The sequence below is a fragment of the Furipterus horrens genome, unplaced genomic scaffold, assembly GCF_987537825.1.
Source record: "Furipterus horrens unplaced genomic scaffold, mFurHor1.1.pri manual_scaffold_1, whole genome shotgun sequence".
Lineage (NCBI taxonomy): Eukaryota > Metazoa > Chordata > Mammalia > Chiroptera > Furipteridae > Furipterus > Furipterus horrens.
The window spans coordinates 50,651,795-50,676,120 of record NW_028327171.1 but is presented as its reverse complement, the minus strand read 5'-3'; the positions used below and the strand labels follow the sequence as shown (position 1 = coordinate 50,676,120).

Genomic DNA, 24,326 nt, shown 5'->3' with positions numbered 1-24,326 from the left:
CTCCATGCTCAGATCACATCTCCTCTAAGAAGCCCATCAGCCTTGTTGGGGCTCGTATATTCACCCTGGTGTTTGTCAGCACTCTTTATCCAGGAGCCTGCCTCTTGTCCCCTGTTAGGTCTTCTCCAAACTGGATAAGCTTCCTGTAACCATGAAGCTGCTATCACCTGCTTCATTCCTGGCCAACAGATGCCCTTGCTTATGACCTGCCTACTGAAAACTCGGCCTCTTACACCAAAGCACTAACCCTGGATGGTCATCCCCATGTGAGGTCAGCCCTGCAGCCACAACACTTACTTGAGTCCTGATCCCCTCCAGCTCCTTTTCCCCCTTCTCTAACTTACTGATAAAGTGTGAACAGGTCTCTCACACCTATGCCAAATAAGTCTTTTCAGGACATAGGTCAAATGATTAATTACCCCATTTTACAGAAAAGGAGAGAGCATTTATTTAAAAATCAGAGTTATTTTCATTATCAATCTTTTACCTAGTTTCTAGGTTCTTGACCCATAAATGGATCCTTGTGCAGAATATTTCAGAACACAGTACTTATCAATAAAAAGGTTTTGGCAAAGTGTTATGAAAGGCTCTGATTCTGGGTAAAACAAAGGAAGCAAACTCCATCTATCTTTCTCAATGAAAGCAGCTATAAGCCTGGGAAGAATGTATAGAATAACTATTTGAGGACTCTAAAAATTAAATAATGGCACATTACTTTCAAGTACATGTGAACCATATCATGCACCATAAATCATACCTTAACAAATTTAAAAGAATTAAGTCTATCTTCTAACTACAGAATTAACCTAGAAATCAATTAAAAAAATAAAATAAATAACGGCATAATCTCCAGACACTTAGAAATTAAGCAATATATTTCTAAATAATCTATGGTCGACAAGAAGGTCTCAGGGGAATTAGAAAATATTTTTAAGTGAACAAAAATGGAAAAAATAAAACAACATATCAAAATATATGGGATGCAGTTGAAGGAGTGTGTACAGGATAAACAGTAGCATTACAGGCCTATATTAGAAAAGAAGAAAGACGTCTAGCTTAAGGATTTGGAAAAGAAGAGAAAAATAAATCAACCAGGCAAAAAAAAAAAGAATAAAGATTAAAAATTTTAAGACAGAAAAAAATTAATAAATTCAAAAGTTGATACTTTGAAAAGAACAATAAAATTGCTAAATCTCTAGCGAGGGATCCAAGAAGAAAAAGAAAAAGCATGTATCACTAATATTAAAAATGAAAGAGGATACATCACTCCCAGTTACAAATCATTAAAATGGTAATAAGGCAATGCTCAAAACCTTAGGTAAATAAATTCCACAATTTAGATGAAACAGACCAACATCTTAAAAACCACAAACTACCGAAGTTCACCTGGAATAAAATAGATAATTTCATTGTTTTTATTATTATTAAAAGAAATTGAACTTGCTATTAGAAACCTTCCAAAAAATACATTCCCAAGCTCCAGATCGTTTCACTGAGAAGTCAATCAAACATTTAAAAACTAAATAACATCAATTTTACATAACCTCTTGCAGAAAATAGAAGAAGACAAAAGAGTTGCCAAGTGACTATGAGACATTACTCTGACTTAACACCTGCCACAAATAGCTTGAGAAAATAAATCTATGGAAATCCCGCAACCAAGCAGTTTATTCTAGAATGTGGGGTTGGTCCCCGCAGTTGAAAAGTTTAAGGAAGAAAAACCACATAATCCTATCACTTGAGGCAGGAAGAGCATTTTATAAAATGCCATATCCATTCATAATAAACACTCTCAGCAAACTAAAAATAGAAGGGAACTTCCTGAAACTGATGAAGGGCATCTGCAAAAAACCTACAGCTAACATCACGTCACATGTTGAGAGACTGAATGCTTTTCCAGTGAGATCAGGAGAAAGGCAAGTATGTTCATTCTTAGAACTATCCAACATCATTCTCAAGTCTTAGTGCAATTAGGCTATTCACGGATGACATAATTTTCAACATAAATAAGTCTTAAGTAATTTATTAAAAATAAAACTAAATAAGTAGAGTCACAGAATATGTAGCAACACACAAAAATTAAACATATTACTGTATACTAGCAATGAAAAATGGGAATCAGTTTTTTACAAGATTGGCTATAGTAACTAAAACAAAAATGAAACACTTAGCTAAAAGTCTAACCAAACTTGTACAAAATCTGTATGCTGAAATTAATAAAATGTTGATAATTCAAAGAAGACCAAAATAATGGAAATATGTGATTGGCAGAATGGCCCAATGCCTTAGATTCCTGAAATCTGTTATGTTACCTTACTTAGAAAAAGGAACTTTACAAATGTAATTAAAGCTATAAACCTTAAAATTGGGAGATTATGCTGGATTATTCAAGTGAGCCCAATTTATCACAGGAGCCCTTAAATGCAGATTAGCTTTGCCTAGTTAAAGTCAGAGAGATGTGGCAGAAGAATAAATCAGAGAAAAGCAAGAAAAGAACTCAAATGGACTTTGACATTTAAAGAAAAATACAGTAAAGTGTCAAGAAATGCAGGTGGCGTTAGAGAGCTGAGAGAGACTTACAGCTGACTGTCAGTAACAACCCTCAGACTTACAACCACAGGAAGTAAAGTTCTGCCAACAACCTCTGCATTCTTCCCCGGAGCTTCCAGAAAGGAACACAGCATTGCTGACACTTTGACTCTAGCCTTGTAAGACCCCAGGCAAAGACCAGATAAGCTACACTGTCCCTGGGTTTCTGACTCACAGAAACTGTGATATAAAGAAGAGGGTGTTGTTTTAAGATACTGAATTCCAGTAATTCATTATATTAATGACAAACAATAATACAATGGGCATACCATATTCATGAAATGAAAGGCTCCACGTAGATGTCATTTTTTCCCCAAATTAATTGACAGATTTAGTGAAATTCCAATAAAAAATCCTAGCAAGATTTGTTTATCAATATAGACAAACCAATTATAAAATTTACTTGGAAAGAGAAATGCCTTAAATATTGAAAACCATTTTGAAAAAAAGAAGAAGAAAGTTGTAGGAATCACACTACACACAACTCAATTTTACAATGTCAAAAATCTTAGCAATACTTTACCAAAGAGGATACAGCAGTCCCCCCTCATCTGTTATTTCACATTCCATGGTTGTAGTTACTGACAGTCAACTGCAGTCCAAAAATATTAAAATGAAAAATTCCAGAAATAACGCATAATTTCAAATTGTACACCATTCTGAGTAGTTTAAGGAAATCGCTCACAGTCCAGCTCTGTCCTGCCTGCATTGTGAATCCTCCCTTTGCCCAGCATACCCTGCCTGTCAGTCACTTAGCAGCCCTCTTTGTTTATCAGATCCACTCTCCTGGTATCACAGTGCTTGTTGTAAAGTAATTCCGATTTTACTTAATAATAGCTCCAAGCACTAGAGTAGTGATGCTTTAAAGTAGTGAAGCCATAAAATGCTTCCTTTAAATGAAAACATATATACTTATAGGAAAAATAAAATTATATATAAGGTCTGATACTATCCATGATTTCATGCATCCACTGGGGGTCTTGGAACATACCCTCCTCAGATATGGGAGACTTACCATATTCAGAAGGCAAATTTTTGTTGTTGGCAGCCGTCCGTCTCGAGAGACGATGGTGTAGCTTCTTAAGAGTCTATCTGCACCGCCGAGAATGGTTGTGCAGTCCGACTCGGGAGTGACACGGTATCTGTCTCCTCCCGTGTTAAATCGACATCTTGCGATGATGCTGGAGTGTCCTCTCCAGTGAAGCTGAAGCTACAGAGCCTGGGCAGGGTGATATGGAGGGTCTGCTGTTGCCCATGCAGCAGACCCCCCCTCTCTTCGCAGCTGAAGGGTCCAAGGGAAAGACGGAGTCAATACAGCTTGGCTTCAGGTGCGCTGCAGGAGTTGCCGGTGTTGACTACAACGTCAAACCGCCTTAGGGACTCCGGCTCCGGATTTTCTGTCGGGGTTTACTCCCTTAGCCTTTCCCCTGAAGAGGTATGCCGCAAGGCAGCGGAGGTTTTTTGGAATCAGAGTTTTCCTTCTCTGATGTGCCCTGACTGGAAGATCGAACCAGCGACACTTAGCTCGCAGGCCGATGCTCAATCCACTGAGCCAAACCAGCCAGGGTATATTAACACATGAAAAATGTTCAACATCATTAACCATAAAGAAAATACAAATTAAAACCTCAAAATGAGATACCACGACACACCTATCAAAATAGCTGAAGTAGGAAACGCTGCTGATACGAAGTGCTGAAGAGAATGCAGAGAAACTGGAACTCCTACTGCTGAGACTACAAAATGGCACAGGCCCTTTGGAAAACAATTTGGCAGTTTCCTATAAAGTTAAATATAATCTTACCATAGAGTGTAGCAATCCCATTCCTAGGTATTTATACAAGCAAAGTGGAAATGTTCACACAGAAACTTATATGCATATGCTTACAACAGTTCTATTATTAATTGCCGAAACCTGGAAACAAGTCAAACATCTTTCAACAGGCAAATGGATAAACAAACTATGGTACATCCAAAAAATAGACTGTTTTTCAACAATACAAAGCAATGAGATATTGGTAACAACTTGGATGGATCTCAAAAGCATTATGCTAAGTGAAAAAAGCCTATCTCGACAGGTTGACATCTGTCTAATTCCATTTAAATGACACCCCTTCCCCCAAAGAAACCTGTAGTGACAGAGAACAGATCAGGAACTAGAGATAATAGGAGAATGTGAATAAAGAAACAGATAGCAAAGGGAGTTATCTGGGGAGAGACCAGTGCCATATCCTAACTGGGGCAGTGATTAAATGAGTGTATACATAACTTATTATTCATAGAGCTGTACTTCAAAAAAAGTCCATTTTATTGTATGTTAATTAGAAATATAGTTTTGAAAGTAGCATGACTTTTCTTTTGTAAAAGTTCCACAAATGATTAGTGAACCCTTTTAGACAGTTTATATAAATGAAAGCTGTTTTAACCTAAATATGGTCTCTATTATCAACATTTACTTTAAAAATAACACCATCCTACCATTAAGTAGTGAATGTTCCAGAAAAGTCTAGGCACATAGAGAGATCAATGAATTGTTCCAACTTTCAGCATATCAAGCTGGTGTTGCTAACCTTGACACAACAGCAGAGTCAAAGTTCACACCAGAAAACATTAGCTATTGCTTCTCCCTTTCTTTCAAAAGAGCTTCAAAGTCTTTGAAACTCTGAAAGGACATATATAACAATATACCACCTGCTGTCTTTCGAAGCTTGGAATAGGATGTGAGCAGATTGGTTTCCTCTTATTCTTTAATATTCTGAAAGCAACATGCTCTGTAGGGTGAGGGAAGAAATATCAAGTCTCATCCTTCACAAATATAACTAGAACTAGATTTTCAATGAGCTGAAAGGGAAAGAGAACTGAATTTGAAGTTCTAAGTTTAACTGTTTGATCTTGGACAGCCTCAGAGAAGAGGAGAAGAATATTCACAGCAACCACTTAAAAGTTATAACCTGGTCACTGCCTTGATGACTTACTTAAGATTGACAGGCTAGGGGTTCACGGACACTTCTCAATGGGGACAAGAAGAGTATTGCAGTGTATCCTTTCCCTAGTGGGTGGACAATTTGATGACTAAGTTTTCTGTATTTAGAGATACGGAGGTAGGAGTTCTGTATGGGGGTGATAGAGACAATACCTACCTTATCAGTTGCTTGGGAGGAGTGCACTTGATAATAACTGTAGAGTGATTAGCACTGTCCATGAACATAAGCATCTTTCAGTAAATGTTGATTATCACTAACTCTTATTAAATGAGATGACATATGTGAAACACAAGAAACTGGGTAGCAGCAGACAAATGTGAGCTGCCATTAACATTATTTACAAAGGAGAGCCCAAGTACTTGGTTTGAGCTGACTGTTGACCACTGGCAAAACTTTCCATGTTCCATACTTTGCATAGTATACTAGGTCCAAGTTTCATGCTCTGCTCCCCAAATATTTCAGAGAAGACAGTCATGGTTATAAATCAGGCCTCTGTAACTTACAGAAAAGCCAAGATTATTATAAGATGCTCCACAAAAATTTTTTTTTAATTTATTTTTCAATTACAGTTGATATACAATATTATATTCATTTCAGGTGTACAGCATTGTGATTAGACATGTATATGCCTCACAAAGTGCTCATGTTAACTAGTACTCATTTGACACAATGAAACTTGAATGTGGAAAAAGTGTGGTCCGGAAGGTTTCTCTGCCCCGTTCTCAAATACTTCCCTGTTTAAAAGGAGTAAAATTTCTGCCCTATGTCATATGGCTGCTGTCAAGAACCAAACGATGTGACACATGGAAGGAGAGTTTGTAATTATCAAACGCTATACTAAAGCGTTTTGACATTGGTTTTATTATAAACAAGTCAGATTTTTTTTTGTTTTGCTTTGTTTAAATTGGAAAGAATCCAAAAGAGGTGAAATTTTAAAATCAAAAGGAAAACATGTTATAAATCACTTAATTTATAACTTAATTGCTGAATTACCTTTGGCAATATTGACAAGCAGGAGCAAGAGTGAGCCTTCTAAGGTCTGCTAATGTCCTATTTCTTCCTCTGATGACGGTTACATAATGATACATCCGTAAAAATTCATCAGTCTGTACACTCTATATTTATGTATCTTATTGTTAATATGTTATGCTTGTATAATAAAACTATGGAAAACTTTTGCCTGATATTAAAGAGTGGTTTAAAAAACAGGGAAATGTTAGAAAAAGGTATTTTTAAATAAAAACTTTTAAATAAAAATATGGCTTAAAGTCCACCACAGAATGTTATATGGAGTTGTCCCAGGGAACTTCAAGGCTGGGGAGTACAGAATATTTATGATGAATATACCTAACATTTCTTCCAATTCATGCAACATATATTTATCAAGCTCTGGACACTTTAAAGGAAGAGGAGGGAAGGACAATGTCCCTGCCCTCATGGATCTAGCAGTTTTGCAACAAGAGAGGATCACTGCACAGACATGTGAGAGTGGAGAGGAGGGAGCTGCTCACTGGAGAAATGTGATGTCATATGAAGTTCAAGGAGGGAATTCGGTGGTAAGACAACCCACCACAGACACAAAACAGTCTTATCTTCTAACCTAAGATCAAGTAACCTCCAGGTTAGGAAAGTCATCGCTTTTCCCAGCATAGAAAATCTTCTTAGCCAACTGAGGTTTTTTCTCCTTAAATTTCATATAATGACTTTGACACTAATAACCTCTCTAATACAAAGGAATGGTCTAAAGATCACGATCCTGTCTGTGAGGCCCCCAATGGAAAGACATCACCTATACACTGCTAGAGAGGTCACAGGCAAAATATCGTGCTCAAGTTTTCATAGATTTCTCCATTAAAATTGTACACTCCAGCTTCCATATCTTCAGAATCAAATTTTGCTCAAATCAAGAAGTATTTACTGAATCCCACTTTTACACACTTTAATAGAAACTGCAGTATACAGAAATGAACACAACAGTTTGAATAACATGGATCACACAGGGTGGGAGCAAAACTAGACTTACAAACACAAAAGAAAAAGAAAAAAGAGAGAGAGAAAAAAAAAATGATCACGTACAGTACAACCACCCTGAAGTGCTTGATGAAAACTATCCTGTCCCATAGCGAGCACTCTGCCAAATGTGATTTTGAAAAGTAAAGTGTCACATATCTCTTTCTTGGAGATTCACAGTACACATTAGCTTTTGAAAAGGTCTGGTAATCTACCAACTAAATATTGTGGTTGACTTGTTTTAACACTGCGTTAACCATGTTATTTGACCATGAACCCCTCTTTCACGCATTAAATCTCTTAGGATTTCACTGGAAAAACTGATGGCATGAAAGCTCTAATTAGAGAAGGGGGAAACCAGACTCTAATTCTCAGATCAATTTTCAATCCATAAGACACAGGTGCTTTTCAAAAACCATTCAGCTCTACTTGAGACTAAAGTGGCTACGAGGTAAAGGAAAGGAATGCTAACTTTCCCCACAGCTCCATTTCCCCTCTGCATCCTTTCCCAGTTCTTTTATCTTGCCACTGGCTAGAAATAAAGGATGCCTTTTCTAAAAACTCTAGGCAGGTATCTGAATTTCCCTCAGAGTCCTGAGAAAGTTCTGTGCTCATCTATTTGATCTAGGCTTCTCTCTTTTCACATTCTTTTTTGGACTAGGACTCCAAGTTTGTTTCCACAGAACCTAGCCTGATGCTTTTGTACAGTAAACACATATTGGGTAACGGCTGGATAATAGAAAAAAAAAAAAAATCCACCTAGGACACAGTTCACCTCTGTTTGCTTTGCTGTTGGTGACTCTTGAACTGTGTGCCCTTGGGTAATTTACTTAACCCCTGTGGACCCTAGCATCCTTATCAATAAAATAGAAGAACAAATATTTAATGAGCTGCTTTAAGAATCAAATTAGATAATATTTATGAAAAAAGCTTCATAAATGGCAAAGAATGATGCAAATACGAGGTGTTGGTGCTTTATTTTATACAGCTATTCACATGCACAACATATTCTTTGGCTAGGTTAAAGGTTAGCCACAGAATGCTGTCTCCTCCAGCCGCAGGTTTAAACAGATGTGACTTCTCATCAAGATCCTCTGCCTAAAAAGTGAACCTGTTTCCAGAAATTGGACTGGAATGGATCTAAGTCATGCTTGGTCTCACAACACAGTCAGTTGTCATTTTACAAGAGCACTTCCCTGTGTCATCTCCCCGCTTATGTCAGAAAAAAAGAAAAGATTGGCCGGCTAGGGATCATCTATCAGAAGACAGCTTCACCTGCCCTCCTATTAAGGGACCTGGAAGCTTCCATAGTTTCAGCTAGGCAAACAGACCCTGCAGCCCCTAGGGGCTCCTCATTCTCCATTACACAAGGGAAACAGGGTGGGGGGGCAGGATGAGTCTAGGTCCTGGAACTGACTTTGGCATTAATTGACTATGTGACTTTGCCTATGCACTTTATTACCCTGGTGCCTCTGTTCCCACAACCACTTTTATTAAGAAGAAATAAGGTCAAAAATCAGAACTTTCACAGAGGTCTTACCATGTGCTAGACCAAGGCTGTGCCAAATGTGAGAAAGCACAGGGCTTCAGGACAGCCTCCTCCTTCAGGCATTCTGTCTGCTGAAGACCCTGACCCACGAGGCAGCCTCCCCAGCCCCAGCCCCAACCTTGTCCCTGAAATCCAAAGATAATATCCCAAGTTTTCCTGGGAACACATAAGCCAAAACTAGAGAGCTTTCAAGAAAATATCATCTCTCTGTATCCAAAGTGTTAAAGAAAATCCCCTTATGAACCAACACTGAGGAGGTCTGTGTGAGTCTGTGAGAAAATTCTATGGCCTCTTTCACTGATTTTTGGACACCAGGATCGTCCTGACAGATGGCAATGGGCAGCCACAAGTCCCATAGTCTGGGATGTGACCTCAGTCTACAAAATCATTCTGGATGGAGGGATGGAGTGGGGACTCTGGCCACAGTTCTTTACCTATGCATTTGACATTTGATGACTTTATCACAAATAAAGGAAGAGCATGCAATCCGCCCTTTCAACAGAATGAGAATGAGCTGGAATTTTATAATGCTATTATGTACTGATTCATACAGCACTAAAGACTCAAGTGACCCTAATTTCAACAAGTATGCCTTATCTTCACCATACAGCTACTTGGAAATAACCCGTACCCTCACAGAGAGGTGCTGAAGCAGTGCATAATAGGAGCTTTTAAAATGCTTTGAAAAGAAAATTAACCAAGAGAGTGAAACATGCACTAAAATATATATGTATATTGACAGAGTACAAGCGGGACATTTTATGGCTGCACTATAAACTTCTCATTAATGAACAGTAACTGAGTACCTACTGTGTGGACCCTCTGTGCTAAATGCCAAAAGATGAAACAGATTTTAACATGCCCCAGGCATCCAGGAGCTCACAACTTATATGGACGTCCAGCATGCATATTGCTAGTTATAATCGTGTAGTTAAAAGCCTATTCTTTTAGTTCAATGTTACAATTCCTGGCTCTGCCACTTAGTATAATACATGTGAAATATTGGGCAGGTCACTTAATCTGTCTTGCCTTAGTTTCCTCAACTGTAAAATGAGGAGAATAAAGGTACCTACTTCATATGTTTGTTGGCAGAATTATACGAGTTAACATATATAAAATTCCTAAAATAATATTTGCTATTATTATTTCTTTAACTGTACAAAGCAGTTTAGCTGTATTTGCTCATGCTATTAGTGAGTACACAAATTAGTCTGGGCAGGATGCTCTCAGATGGAATCACTAGCATTTTAATATAAAGGAAAGGATTGGGGGAGAGGGGTTTGCTAATGAGGGGGTGTGGAACTCCATTACAGCTGGACTCTAAAGTCAGGTGACATTCCAAAATGTATCCATCCATAAGTAAGAAAGGCATTTTGGGCAAAATTAAAATAAAACAAGCCTTACTTTTTCCAATGAGCATAGAGCAGAAAGGAAAACTTGTTGAAAATTCTAACTAGCTGAATTACTATCTTGCAATTATGAAGTCCCTAAAAACATAAACTAGGAACAGCAATTAGAAATAGGAATTTTATTCTGCACATTGTTTCAAGGGCATACACTCCTTGAAGCTGTTTCATCATATCAATGGATGGTGACCACATTCTGCCCTAGGTAGCAGTAGCAGTGATTACAGGAGTCAACAGGACATTAGCCAAGTAATTCGACCATAAAAAGCATGTTTGATTATGCTGACATTGCCAGTTGAAGAATGGAAGTCTTTCTCATTAGCACAAAAAATATATTTAAAACACTTTACCATTCACATTTTTTTTTCATACACATATATTCATTTAAACCTCAGGAGACTGCCAACAGTTTGGTATTTAATAGCAATCTCATTTTATGGAAAGAGTGGTGACTTCCCAAAGTGGCATGGGTAATAAATGGTGAAATCAGTGTTCAAACTCAGACATCCTAACACCAAATTCTATGCTCTTCCTGCTATATATTCCCTCCCTGTTCTTGCTGTCATTACTTTAAACATTTGTGTTAAAAACATAGAGCTCAAAAGCACTATTTTCAGAAAACACTGTTTACAGAAAAACTAGATATAAATAAATCATGAAACCAGTGTTCAAACGCCAACACCCTGATACCAAGTCTCATGATCTTTCTGCTAAATGCATCCTCTCTGCTCTTGTTGTCATTACTTTAAACATTTGTGTTAGAGACAGGGGACCCGGAAACAATATTTTCTACTGGAATCTGAATGCCTGTCTTCGACTTAGCGAACAATCTCAGCATCCGTCACGTCCTAAAGAAAATCCCATATTGCTCCATGCCATTGATCTGTAGCTGTCACCAACAACAGGACCTGAATGCCCACTGTGGCCCTGGGAATTTTAAATAAGAAGTCAATAAGACATGCTGGTTAGTGGTTCTGTAATTGTCTAGGGGCAGATAAAACCTTGCTGGAATAATAATCATATCAAAATGCTGGCTACATGAATGATCTTGCAATGAATTACAACAGGGTCCTTCAACTCTGAAGCCTCAGGTGGCACATCTGCATAATTAATCTTACTCTGCAATAACCCCACAGGGTCAGCAAGATCAGCATTCTGCAGCCGAAATCATTGTCTTATTTTTTCAGTCCCCTTTGGTGTTTCTTTGGATTCAGGAAAATAAGATAAAGCAGCTCTGTTGACACAGTTAGGATGTAAGGATTGCCAAGTTATAAAAAATATCCTCATATAAATCTCATTTGGTAGATATATGATGAATTCAATACATCTGTCTAAATGTAAAGATCTTGCTATTTTTTTTTTTTAATTTTATTCTTGGATTAACTTAGACCCTCTGAAGGCCACATATTGATCTGTATTATCCAGCTTGGGCTTCTACAGAATGATTTATAAAATATATATTTTGGTATTATGCTCTCATTTTAGAGAAACATTGTGTTATTAATATCAGGTGAAAATGAGGTTAAAAGTTATATTTTTTCTATAGGATTTCTCAGGGTCTTAAGAATGCTAATGCGCACCATGAAACTAAATTACTTAGGAATCATTTACAGCACTCCTCAAACTTAATTGACTTTATGAATCACTGTTTAAAATATCTCCAAGCACTAGAATTCTTGGCAGAGTTTAGAAATGCTGACTAAAAGTTCTTTCAGACAAAAAAAGGGTGTTTCATCGGCAAAAGATACCGGCAATAGACCAAGCTATGAGAAATTCCTGTAAATTCTCTCTCATGGGGCTTATTAGAAACCAAAAAAAAAACAAAAAAAAAACAAAAAACTAGCGATGTAGGGGTCGTGAATTCTTAATTGGGGAAAGAAGTGAGAAATTCAAATCAATTTTCTAATTTTCTAAGCCATCCCTGTAGCAAGCTGATGCAGAAACAATAGCGTAACGGCTAGCTAAAATGAGACAGAAGACATGCTGCTGAATTTTGGTGATGCTATGCTCGGCCAGTATAGCTAATTGGAGTTGATTATCATTTTACTTCTAGCATTTTAGATGTATAAAGCCCTTTGCCAAATCAGAACATTAGACACTATAAAGAAAGAGGAGGACGATAGGGGAAAGCTATCATTTCTCTGATTGTAAAAGAAGTCAGTACAGATGAGGAGACCCGGGAAATAACCCTTTTCCCTCTGGGACCTTTATGCTAGAAAAATTAAGAGTGTTATTATTTTTAATTGGCCTGTCCCCCTCTGAAAAAGAGAAAGATGAGGAAATGCATAGATTCATTAGGCTGTTCTAAAAACCAGTAGTAGATTTTTGCATGTAAGTATGTATCCTTCTCTATCCACTGATGCTTGAAGAACAGACCAAAATCTTATTCTCCAAAGAAAAAAAAAAAAAAAAAAAATTGTTTACCATAGCACAATCAAGCAGGCTGTAAAAGCCTTAGAAAAGTTTTTGGGGCCACAAGGACACCTGTAAATGTTGACTAATGGCAAGGACCGAGTCGATTTTCTCACACAACTCATCTTAATTCTAATTCCCTGATGTCCTTCACTCGACATTCTGGATCTGGTGGCAAAACTCCTCTGTCTAACCCTTCTTGTTCCACTACTCATATGACCTGGACTCTGGCCACAGGTGCAAGTGCAGACGGTGCTATAAATCACCCCCCTGACTCCCTGCCCTTTTTCACCCAGTCCTCTGCCTGCAATGCCCTGCATTCCCCTCTTCATGTACAAATACAACACCCATCCTTCAGGATCTGTTTTCAAACCCATTTCCTTCATGATACTTCCCTTCTCCCCTTGGCCAGGTGTAATGTATCCTTTGTCCCTACAACTTCCCCTTATGGTCCCAGTAATGTAATTTTTTTTTACCCTGTACCACAAGTGTATATGTCTTCTCTCTTGAGAACCTTGAGAACAGGGTCTGCCTCTGATGAGCGTCTGTCTCGCAGGGCCCAGCATGATGGCTGGCACACCACAAGTGCTCAGTATGGTTCACTGAACAACTGCCATCTTCTGCATGGAGTCAGCAGATCACCTGCCCTGTGACAGGCTGTTCCTACAGGCTGTTCCACAGTCTAGGAAAATACCGTAACTCTTCCCACTGTTTTCTATGCCTCTGGTCTCTCAACGCTCATCTCTTTCTCCAGACCATTCTCATGGAGGTGTTTTCTCACGGAAATCTGTCAGAGAAGCTTACAAAATACTGTGATATCATCATCTGCTTTGTCAGTGTAAGACCTGGTTATGCCTTTAATACATAATTTGATTTATCCTGTGCTTGATGATGACACTGAACAAGAGGAGACCCCCGGCGGACTCCTGCCTGAGTGTCCACATGGGGGACTCCTGGGACTAGCCCTGGAATATTGTTTAATTTGGATTCACAGTGTCTGATTGAACATTATTGCTGCTCATTCCTTGTTGGCCAGGGTGAAATTTCCTGTGCATGATGCTGCTGGATAAAAAGAAAATTCCCTTCTTCCTACTGTCTCTTTTCCAGTGGTGGCTGTATTTCTGCCATTTATAACTCCTCAGAAGTTCTGAGGAAGTATCTGGACTAAGAAAGAAAGAACCAATGAGAGGACATAGCAAACATGTCTTCGATCCCTTCCTATCAACCCCTGAATTCTGAACTCTAGTTTTTAAGCTGAAGCAAGGGAGAGGGATGTGATCAGAAACCAGAGGGAAGCAGAGAGCGCAGAGGTCATAAGCCACACCAGGAGTATGTGTAGGGAGGAGACAACCCTGGGAAATTTAACTTTGAGAATAGCTATTCATTCAACAAATATTTTCCAGATCCCTTCTACATGCTAGGACCCTTATTATACTGAAATAATTCATGCTTTGACAGTGCTTCTTTTCATGTCTTATGTTATTTGATATTCACTACACTTCTATAGAAAGGAATATAATTTTCCTGTTTTACAAGATGAAGAAATTAGGTACAAAAAGGTGAAGTACCTCACTCATGCTATCACAGTAATCAAATAGCAGAGCTTGGTTTTAAATAAGGTTCTCTGATTGCAGCAGATAGCAGCCCTGATTCTTTTATGTTGCTCTCCACAGTGCCCACAGCAGGCCATAGGCCAAACATAGGCAGCTTGCTGTGTATCACTAAATAACACAAAAGTTCAGTGAAGACAGATGAAGATCTACCAAAGCAAAAAGGTAGCAGAAAATGTCAATCTACATAAGTAAAATCCCTGAATTATTAGCGATAATATTTTACTACAAAAGAAGTTTTTATTACTTTGAAAGAAATGGAGTGGCACAAATTAGACATTTCTGGGAACTGCACAGATGATTTGTAATTAGTGATCATCACTTATGAGTAAGTGGGGTCACCACATTGAAAGATTTGGAAATGGTTTTTCCCATTCAGTTTCTCAAGAAAACATCTTTGTTTCAAATCCTGGGTGAACAGAACTCTACTAACCTCTCTAGGCACTTTTCTTTTTATTAAAATTATTGGGGTGACATTGGTTAATAAGATTATATAGGTTTCAAGTGTATAATTCTATGACATGTGATCTTCATATTGCACTGTGTACCTACCACCCAAAGTCATCATCTTCCATCACCACAGAGTTGGCCCCCTTTACCCTTTCCTGCCCCCGACACCCCTTCCCAGTGGTAACCACCATACTGTCTGTGTCTATGAGTTTGTGTTTGTTTTTCTTGTTTGTTGCTTCCAGGTTTATATCCCATATATGAATGAAATCATTTCACTTAACATGAGATTTTCAGGGTCCATCCATGTTATGGCAAACAACCATGAAGCCCCTATCTTGCCTACGCAGTTTTTTAACAGGTAGATTGAAGTGCTAATGATGGCAGTCGCCAGGGACTGGAGGGAATAGGGAGTGTTCAACAAGTACAGTTTCTGTTGAAACTTGGGAAGATAAAAAAAAAGTTCTGGAAAGGAATGGCCATGACAGTTGAACAGCGATATGAATGTACTTAATGCCACAGAGTCGTACACTTAAAAACAGTTAAAATGGTAAACTTCATGTGGATTTTATCACAGTAAAAATATAGAAATGCTAACAAATTTTCAAATCAGATTCCAACATGAAGGTATATAATTTGTTATACAAGGCCAAAGACAGATCTCAGCTGAATCTCTGGTTGATCATAAACTCAGAAAACAACTAATACTTTAATTATGAACTGCATGAGTTAAACACACTAAAATATGTTCTAGCCTTTGTAAGAACAAATACAAAATTAAAAAAGGAGACTTACTTCTCCTTGTTGAAAATAAAGGAAGTGATTTCCCTCTGCTCCTTTTTGTCAGAGCATTTATTTTAGAACAACAGTAATTATTGTGTGCTTTCTCATTTCTTCATATAAAACCTCTTAATGCTTTTTAAAAAAATATTTTTATTATTTTATTTATTTGTTTTTAGAGAGAGGAGAAAGGAAAAAGAGAGGGAGAGAAACATCAATGTGTGGTTGCCTCTCACGTGCCCCCCAACTGGGGACCTAGCGTGCAACCCAGGAATGTGTCCTGACTGGGAATCAAACCAACGACACTTGGTTTGCGGGCCAACACTCAATCCACTGAGCCACAGCAGCCAGGTTCATATCAAACCTTTTAAAGACTAGATAGGTCTCTTGTCAGCTTTGTGCCAGACAAAAGTCTTTCTCAAAGACCTGGGGATCATCTTTTTGAAACGTAAGCATCTAAATGGGAGTGATGCCTCCCAGGTTCTGTGGGAAGACAGGAGCCTAAATTCAGTGGCACACCTTGCTCCAAGTTGCAAAATTACTACCTGTCAGATCCATCAATCTTACTTCTGGGTACTGATCCAAAAAAATTGAAATCAGTATCTCCAAGACATAGCTTCACTCCACATTCATTGCAGCACTATTCACAAAGAAAATGTTTAGCTGCCCTGCAGGTGCCGGACCTGCCGGCACCACAGACGAGGTTGCCGTGCAGAGCCTGTGATGTCAGGGCAGAGAGGGAGTGGCTATTTCTACACTCAGTGCTCAGAACAGTGGGCACTAAGAACGGTTTGTAGCCGGACATGCCTTGGAAAAAGAAAAAGAAAAAAAAAAGAAAGAAAATGTTCATGTGTATATATATATATATATATATATATATACACACCCTGGCTGGTTTAGCTCAGTGGATTGAGCGTCGGCCTGTGAGCTAAGTGTCGCTGGTTCGATCTTCCAGTCAGGGTACATCAGAGAAGGAAAACTCTGACTCCAAAAAACCTCCGCTGCCTTGCGGCATACCTCTTCAGGGGAAAGGCTAAGGGAGTAAACCCCGACAGAAAATCCGGAGCCGGAGTCCCTAAGGCGGTTTGACGTTGTAGTCAACACCGGCAACTCCTGCGGCGCACCTGAACCCAAGCTGTATCGACTCCGTCTTTCCCTTGGACCCTTCAGCTGCGAAGAGAGGGGGGGTCTGCTGCATGGGCAACAGCAGACCCTCCATATCACCCTGCCCAGGCTCTGTAGCTTCAGCGTCATCGCAAGATGTCGATTCAACACGGGAGAAGACAGATACCGTGTCACTCCCGAGTCGGACTGCACAGCCATTCTCGGTGGTGCAGATAGACTCTTAAGAAGCTACACCATCGTCTCTCGAGACGGACGGCTGCCGCCGCCGCCGCCGACGATACACACACACACACACACATATACGCACACACATGCACACACACAATGTAATACTATACAGCCTTAGAAGTGAAATTCTGCAGTATGAAACATTAATAAACTTTGAGGACACTACACTTAAGTGGAATAACCCAGTCACAGAATTACAAATATTGCATGATTCCACTTAATCTGAGTTATATAAAACAGTCAAATTCATAGAATTAAAGAGTGGAATGGTGGTTGCCTAGGGCTGGGTGGTGGGGGGAGATGGAAGTTTAGAATCAATGGGCATAAAGTTTCAGTTAAGAAAGATAAATAAGCTCTAGGGATCTGCCATACAACATTGTACCTATGGTCAAAAATAATGTATTGTAGACTTAAAATTTTGGTAAGAGTGTAGATCTTATGCTAAGTAGTCCTACCACAATAAAATAAGTTTAAAAAAATAAAGATATGTTTTTCCTTTGGATAAAGCCAATTAAATAACACAGATAGGCATTCCTATTACCAAGGAAGGTTAGGATGAACTATGTGTGACAAATGATGCTACCAAGTCCTCCTCCTTGAGGACAGGTCACTGTTTACCTTGAAAACATGTATGCAATGGGCTGCATGGTTTTATAAAAGGGTGACATTTCTGTTTTTGCAATCTCTTAGTGGACTGCCTGTGATGTGCACCACATTCTGGTTTAATGCTAAATCAATTATAAAAGTGTTTTCTTTCTCTCTTACCCTTGTGGAGAAAATTTCTGGGTTGAGAGATTTTGTTTTTTAATTATATTTCCCCAATATCTCTTAGGCCTATAACAACTATAAATTCTACTACAATAAATTTTAGGAGAAAATAATAACTAAAACACAGATACACACAAGAGTGAAGACTAATTCTCATTATTACAAGCTAGCAGCAAAACCAGAAGAAAGGGGCAAATAAACTTCTGGAAGAAAAAAATTCAATTAATGAGATATGTGAAGACAAACTAATGGTTAATTGTATATCCATGACAGGAAGCAATTTCCCTACAGACAAGCTCATAAAAAGGGTTTGTAAAATGACTTCCAAACAGAGAATTCTGTGCTTTTTGAGATATTGGTTTCAAAATGAACATCATACAAACATTAGTTCACTAAAGACAAAAACAAAAACAAACAAAAATAAACAAACAAACAAAAAAAAAAACCCCAGAAGGACAAAAGTGAAGAAAGGCAAAAAGAGCCCTCGGGAAGGAGAAAGGAAAGGAGTGGGAGAGACAGGGGGGCAGAGAGAAAAAGAGAGAGATTGAGGCTATGATTGTAAAAAACAGTAACCACCATTCACAGAAACTAGCCCCTCAATGCTCTAATAAACTTACTGCCATTTCTGAATATTCCCATAGCTCCTGGATTTCTCTAAAGAAAAACTCTATGACAATTTTGTTACATCTGTTAGTATTTATCCCCTTCTATCTTGTAGTACAGTACTCTTGTCTGTCTCATTTCTTCTGTTTCATTGTGAGCACCTTAAAGTCTTGAGAGCCAAAACAAGTTGCATTTTGTTTTTTATAATTCATTTTTGCATCTATTGAAATGACACACGGAAAGCACAGAACTAGAATTGTGTACTAATAATAAATGAAATAGCAAGAAGTATTTTAAAAATAATCTTACTAATATAAACAAAATGGATAAAAACCGAATTACATATTCAAGTTTGCTTTTAATAACAAGAAAAAATTCACACGCATCCACTAAACTTGTTTTTTTTTAATGTGGTAGTTGTTTCTATCTTTTATTTTTTAATATAGTTTAGTGATTATGCTATTACAGTTTTCCCAATTTTCCCCCTTTGCCCCCCTGCGCCCAGTACCCTTCATTCCTTCCAGAAATTCTACCTCCCTTAGTTCAGGTCCATGGGTCATGCATATAGGTTCTTTGGCTCCTCCATTTCCTATACTGTTCTTAAAATCTCCCTGTCTATTTTGTACTTACGAATTTGTACTTCTTAATCCCTGCATCTTTTCCTGCATTCTTCCTCTTCCTGCTCCCAACAGATAATCCTCCAAATTATCTCCATATCTATTATTGTTTCTTTTCTGCTTGTTTGTTTTTTAGATTCAATTGTTGATAGTTGTGAATTTATTGCCATTTAAATGTTCATAGTTTTGATCTTCTTTTTCTTAAATAAGTCCCTTTAACATTTCATATAATAATGGCTTGGTGATGATGAATTGCTTTAGCTTTACTTTGTCTGAAAAGCGCTTTATCTGTTCTTCAATTCTAAATTATAATGTTGCTGGATAGAGTAATCTAGATTGTAGGTCCTTGCTTTTTATCACTTTGAATACTTCTTGCCAGTCCTTTCTAGCCTGCAATATTTCTTTTGAGAAATCAGCTGACAGTCTTATGGAAACTCCTTTGTAGGTAACTATCTGCTTTTTTTCTTGCTGCTTTTAAGATTCTTTATCTTTAACCATTGACATTTTAGTTATGATGTATTTTGGTGTGGTCCCTCTTTGGGCCCATCTTGTTTGGGACTCTCTGTGCTTCTTGGACTTGTATGTCTATTTCCTTCACCAAATTAGGAAAGTTTTCTTTCATTATTTTTTCAAATAATTTTTCAATTTCTTGCTCTTTCTCTTCTCCAGCCAGCACCCCTATGATTCTAATGTTGGTACATTTGAATATGTCCCAGTGGCTCCTTACCCTATCCTTGATTTTTTGGATTATTTTTTCTTCTTGCTGTTCTGATTGAATTTTTTTTTTCCTTATGTTGCAAATCATTGATTTGATTCTCACCTTCATTCACTTCATAGTTGATTCCCTATAATTTTTCTTTATTTCACTTAGTATAACCTTAATTTCTGCCTGGGTCCTTTTTATGCTGTTGAAGTACCCAGTGAGTTCCTTGAACATCCTAATAACCAGTGTTTTGAACTCTGCATCTAATAGATTGCTTTTCTCCATTTTGTTTAGTTCTTTTTCTGGAGTTTTGATCTGTTCCTTCATTTGGACCATGTTTCTTTGTCTTCTTATCTTGGCAGCCTCCTTGTATTTGTTTCTGTGTATTAAGTAGAGCTGCTTTGACTCCCTGTCTTAGTATTGTGCCTATTGTAGAAAAGTACACAGGTAAGTTGGATGGTGTGGAGCCTCGGGTAATCACTAGGGTGGGGCAACCTGTGTCCTTACTCTGTGGCTCTGTGTGGGAGAGGGCTAAAAGAGGGGACAATACTGCTGCCTGGGCTCTAAAGTTTTGTCCAGGAGGAAGTTGTCTCCCAGGACCCACCATGATGCCAGACATTTCAATTTTTCCCCATTCCACCACTGGTTCCCTTCCAGCTGTTTCCCTGGAGCTGAAGCCCAGAGGGAGGCAGTCTGCATAAGTCCTAAGTCTGTTGTAGGCTCTCTAAGAGGAGACTCTTGAGAATTCTGCAGCTTCTTCCACTGCCCCACACTGGTTTTTACAGCCAGCAGTTATGGGGACTTACCTTCCTGGTACTAGACCCCTGGGCTGGGTGATCTGGTATGGGGTTGGGATTCTTCACACCCAAAGTATCCCTCCAATATTTTATCCACCACTCATGGGTATGGGACCTCCCATTCCAAGCCTCCACATATGCATGCCTCTCCACATCTATGCCCCTCCTATCTGTCTAGATGAATCTGGTTTTTAAAATTCTTTGGTTGTCAGACTTCTATAAAGCTCAATTTTCTGACAATTCTGGGTGATATTTGTTTTGTAGTCTAGTTGTGATTTTTACTATGGTTGTGTGAGGTAGTGAGACATGTTACCTATGTCTCTGATTGACAGGAAGTCTAAGCTTATTTTTATATAGGTCAAATTATCATCATTTGGTTACTTATTTTTTTTGTGTGCACAATTATATTATTTATACTTTATTTTACTTATTTTATTATAGTTATATTTATTTTATTTAGTTATTTACTGTGTATATTTATTTTTTTTTTCAGATTTAATGTGTTTTATTGATTAAAATATTACATTTGTGCCAATTTCCCTTCCCTCTGCTCCCCTCCACCCGGTGGCCCCCCTCCCTCCAGTTGTCCCCCCCTTTTAGATTATGTCCATTAGTTGTGCATACAGTTCCTCCCAACCTCTCTCCGTCTATTCCATTCCCTCCTACCATGATCCCCAATTCCTATATCATCTCCCTCCCTCTCCCCACTCCCACTCCCTGTTGACCTCCCCCCAATATGCTTCCCGTACCCACAGTTCCTTTTCCACTCTCGTTGCCTGTTTAGTTTGCCTTTGTTTCATCTCCCTAGCTTCTGTTTTTTAAACCAGTCCCTTTAACATCTCATATAACAGTGGTTTGGATCTAATGAACTCTTTCAGTTTTATTTTGTCCTGGAAACACTTTCTCTGTCCTTCTATTCTGAATGACAATTTCGCTGGATAGAGTATTTGTGGTTGTAGGTTTTGGATTTTCATTACTTTGAATATTTCTTGCCAGTCCCTTCTTGCCTGTAGGGTCTCCCTTGAGAAGTCAGCTGATAGTCTAATTGGGACCCCTTTGTACATAATTCTTTTCTTCTCTCTTGCTGCTTTTAAGATTCTCTCTTTATCTTTAATTTTTGACATTTTGATTATAATGTGTCTTGGAGTGGTTCTCCCTGGGTCCAGTCTCTTGGGAACTCTCCTTGCTTCCTGGACCTGCAAGTCTATTCCCTTCCCCAAGTCTGGGAAGTTCTCCTTTATTATATTTTCACTCAATTTTTCAAGTTCTAGTTCATCTTCCTCACTCTCTGGCAAACCAATGATTCTTATGTTGGGCCTTTTATAGCTGTCCCAGAGGTTTCTGATCCTCTCATTGTTGCTTCCCATTTCCTCTCTCTGCATTGGTTGACTGCTTGTTCCTTCTCCATATTCCAGTTCATTGAAATGAACTCTGGATTTTTTTTCCTCACCATCTGTCTCGTATGTGGTTTTGTTCCTTTCGTTATGAATGTTTTTCGCTTCTTTCTTATCTTTTTCCTGCTCTTTTGTGAATTCTGTAAGCCACCTGATAACAATGGCCCAGAACTGAGCCTCTGACAGGTTTCTTATCTGTTCATCTGTCAGGTTCTCTATCTGTTGCCTGGTGAGCTGTGCCACCGGGATTTCTATAGTTGTCTGCCTCATTTTGACAGATGCGTTTTGTTTTCTTGGGCCGGCTGTAGGGGGCAGTGCCTGTGTACGCGTCATAATTCCGCGACCGGCGCCTGTCCGCGACCTATTTCGCAGCCCTGTGGTGTTTTCTTTGGGGGCGGGGGTCCAAGATGGATTCACACAGTTATTCAGCTAGGAGACCGGGATCCGTCCTCCCGCCCCCCTGGGCCTCACTGTTCAAGGCGATGCGGTGGCTGCTTTCCCCAGCGCTGGGGTCGCGCACCGCCAGGGGCTTGACTGCAGCCGGGATTTTTCGCCACCCCGCCGCTGTCTCAGGTGCGACCGCAAACAGCGCTGCCCTCTTTAACTCTTACCTGCCCAAATGGCACCGCTGGTTTATAACTTCATATGTTGGGCTTCCGTGTAGTTTTATTTTCTGGAATTTCTAGTTATCCTTTGTTTTGAAGTAGTTGTATTCCTCTCTAGTTGTAGAGGGAGACCTAGCGTGTCCGTCTAAGCCTCCATCTTGGCCGGAAGTCCCTGTGTATATTTATTTTTAATATATTTATTTATTTTTATAAAGAGGGGAAGAGAAAGAGACAGAGAGAAACACTGATGAGCAAGAGGTGCATCATCAGTTGTCTCTTGCAAACCCCCTACTGGGGACCTGGTTCACAACCCAGGCATGTGCCCTGACTGGGAATCGAACCAGCAAACTTTTGGTTCATAGGCTGGCACTCAATCCATTGATCCACATCAGCCAGAACTGTATATTTATTTTTATATTTACTTTATATATTTATATTTATTGTAATTTTACCAATTACATTGAGCATTTTTGTAAAGGATCATGGATATCATCAGAATTATAGAAACAGGGAGTGGAATAAATAAGAAAACTACAAAACAAAGATGTAGAAACTAGATGAGAAGATAGAAGTGACAGACAAGAAAAGCAATAATTCGAGGGAAAGTGGGAAAGATGAAAATGTTGGGGAAAAGAATCCAAAGAGAATCTATAAGGAGAGATTGAAAAAAGCCCTTTTGAAATTATAAAGCTTCTCCCTTTTCAAGTTTTCAAAAAGCAAATATAATCAATTAAGCAATATTACTTTCCTGAGATCAGATGTACCAAAATTGAATTCTAACTTTGTGATTAGGCATCCAATTCTTGAAACAAATAAACAATGATGTCAATTGCACAACCATAACCTTATTCATAAAATCTCAATACAATGTTTCCCTATGCCTTAAAAACTACAAGGTATATCCAGAAGGTATCCAGCCATGCAACATGAAAAATAGAGACATGTACTAAAGAAGATACATGATATAAGAAATATTGTAGGTAGGACAATGATGCCTTAGCCTCCTTCAAAGTAGGTATTTTGGGACCTCACACAGTTCTCCCAATTGCCATCAGCTGCTGTGTTGTATTTTCCTGAATCTCTTTGGCAGTCTGAAATCTCTTCCCTTTCGAAGGTGGTTTTTGTTTTGATTTTTTTAAAATAATTTATTTATTTACTTATTTGTTTGTTTATTTATTTTTAGAGAGAGGGGAAAGGAGAAAGAGAGGGAGAAAACCATCACTGTATGGTTGCCTCTCACTCGCACCTGCAACTGGGGAACTGACTTGCAACCTAGTCATGTGCCCTGACTGGGAATCATACCAGTGACACTTGGCTCACAGGCCGATGCTCAATCCACTGAGCCACAGCAGCCAGGGCCTTCAAAGGTGGTTTTAGTTTTGGGAAAAGCCAAAAGTCACAGGGCACCAAATCTGGGTTGTAGGGGGGCTAAGTCATCTGGATGATTTGATGTTTTGCCAAAAAAACTCTGCATGAAATGTGATGCACGAGTGGGCACATTGTTGTGGTGAAGCTGCCAGTCACCAGTCGTCCATACGAGCGGCCTTCTGAATCATCCAAATAGTTTCCATGGAGGAATGTTCAAGCTTAACACAAAATTGGATGCAGATTCATTGCTCCACTCAGTCATTTTGAATGCAATGGCCATATGGTACACATGCTCACTTGACAGCGACTAACACCCCCACTGACTAATACA

General features: G+C 38.8%; 1 protein-coding gene and 1 non-coding gene across 6 annotated transcripts in view; one reads left to right on the top strand and one right to left on the bottom strand.

The window, feature by feature from the left end:
- The window catches only part of IL1RAP (interleukin 1 receptor accessory protein), a 144,185-nt gene that overhangs the window by 97,362 nt on the left and 22,497 nt on the right, over window positions 1–24,326 (bottom strand). The window lies entirely within an intron of this gene.
- Window positions 16,461–16,594, top strand: LOC150021084 (small nucleolar RNA SNORA43). The gene has a single exon (XR_016513708.1). It is a non-coding gene; the product is annotated as a small nucleolar RNA SNORA43 (small nucleolar RNA).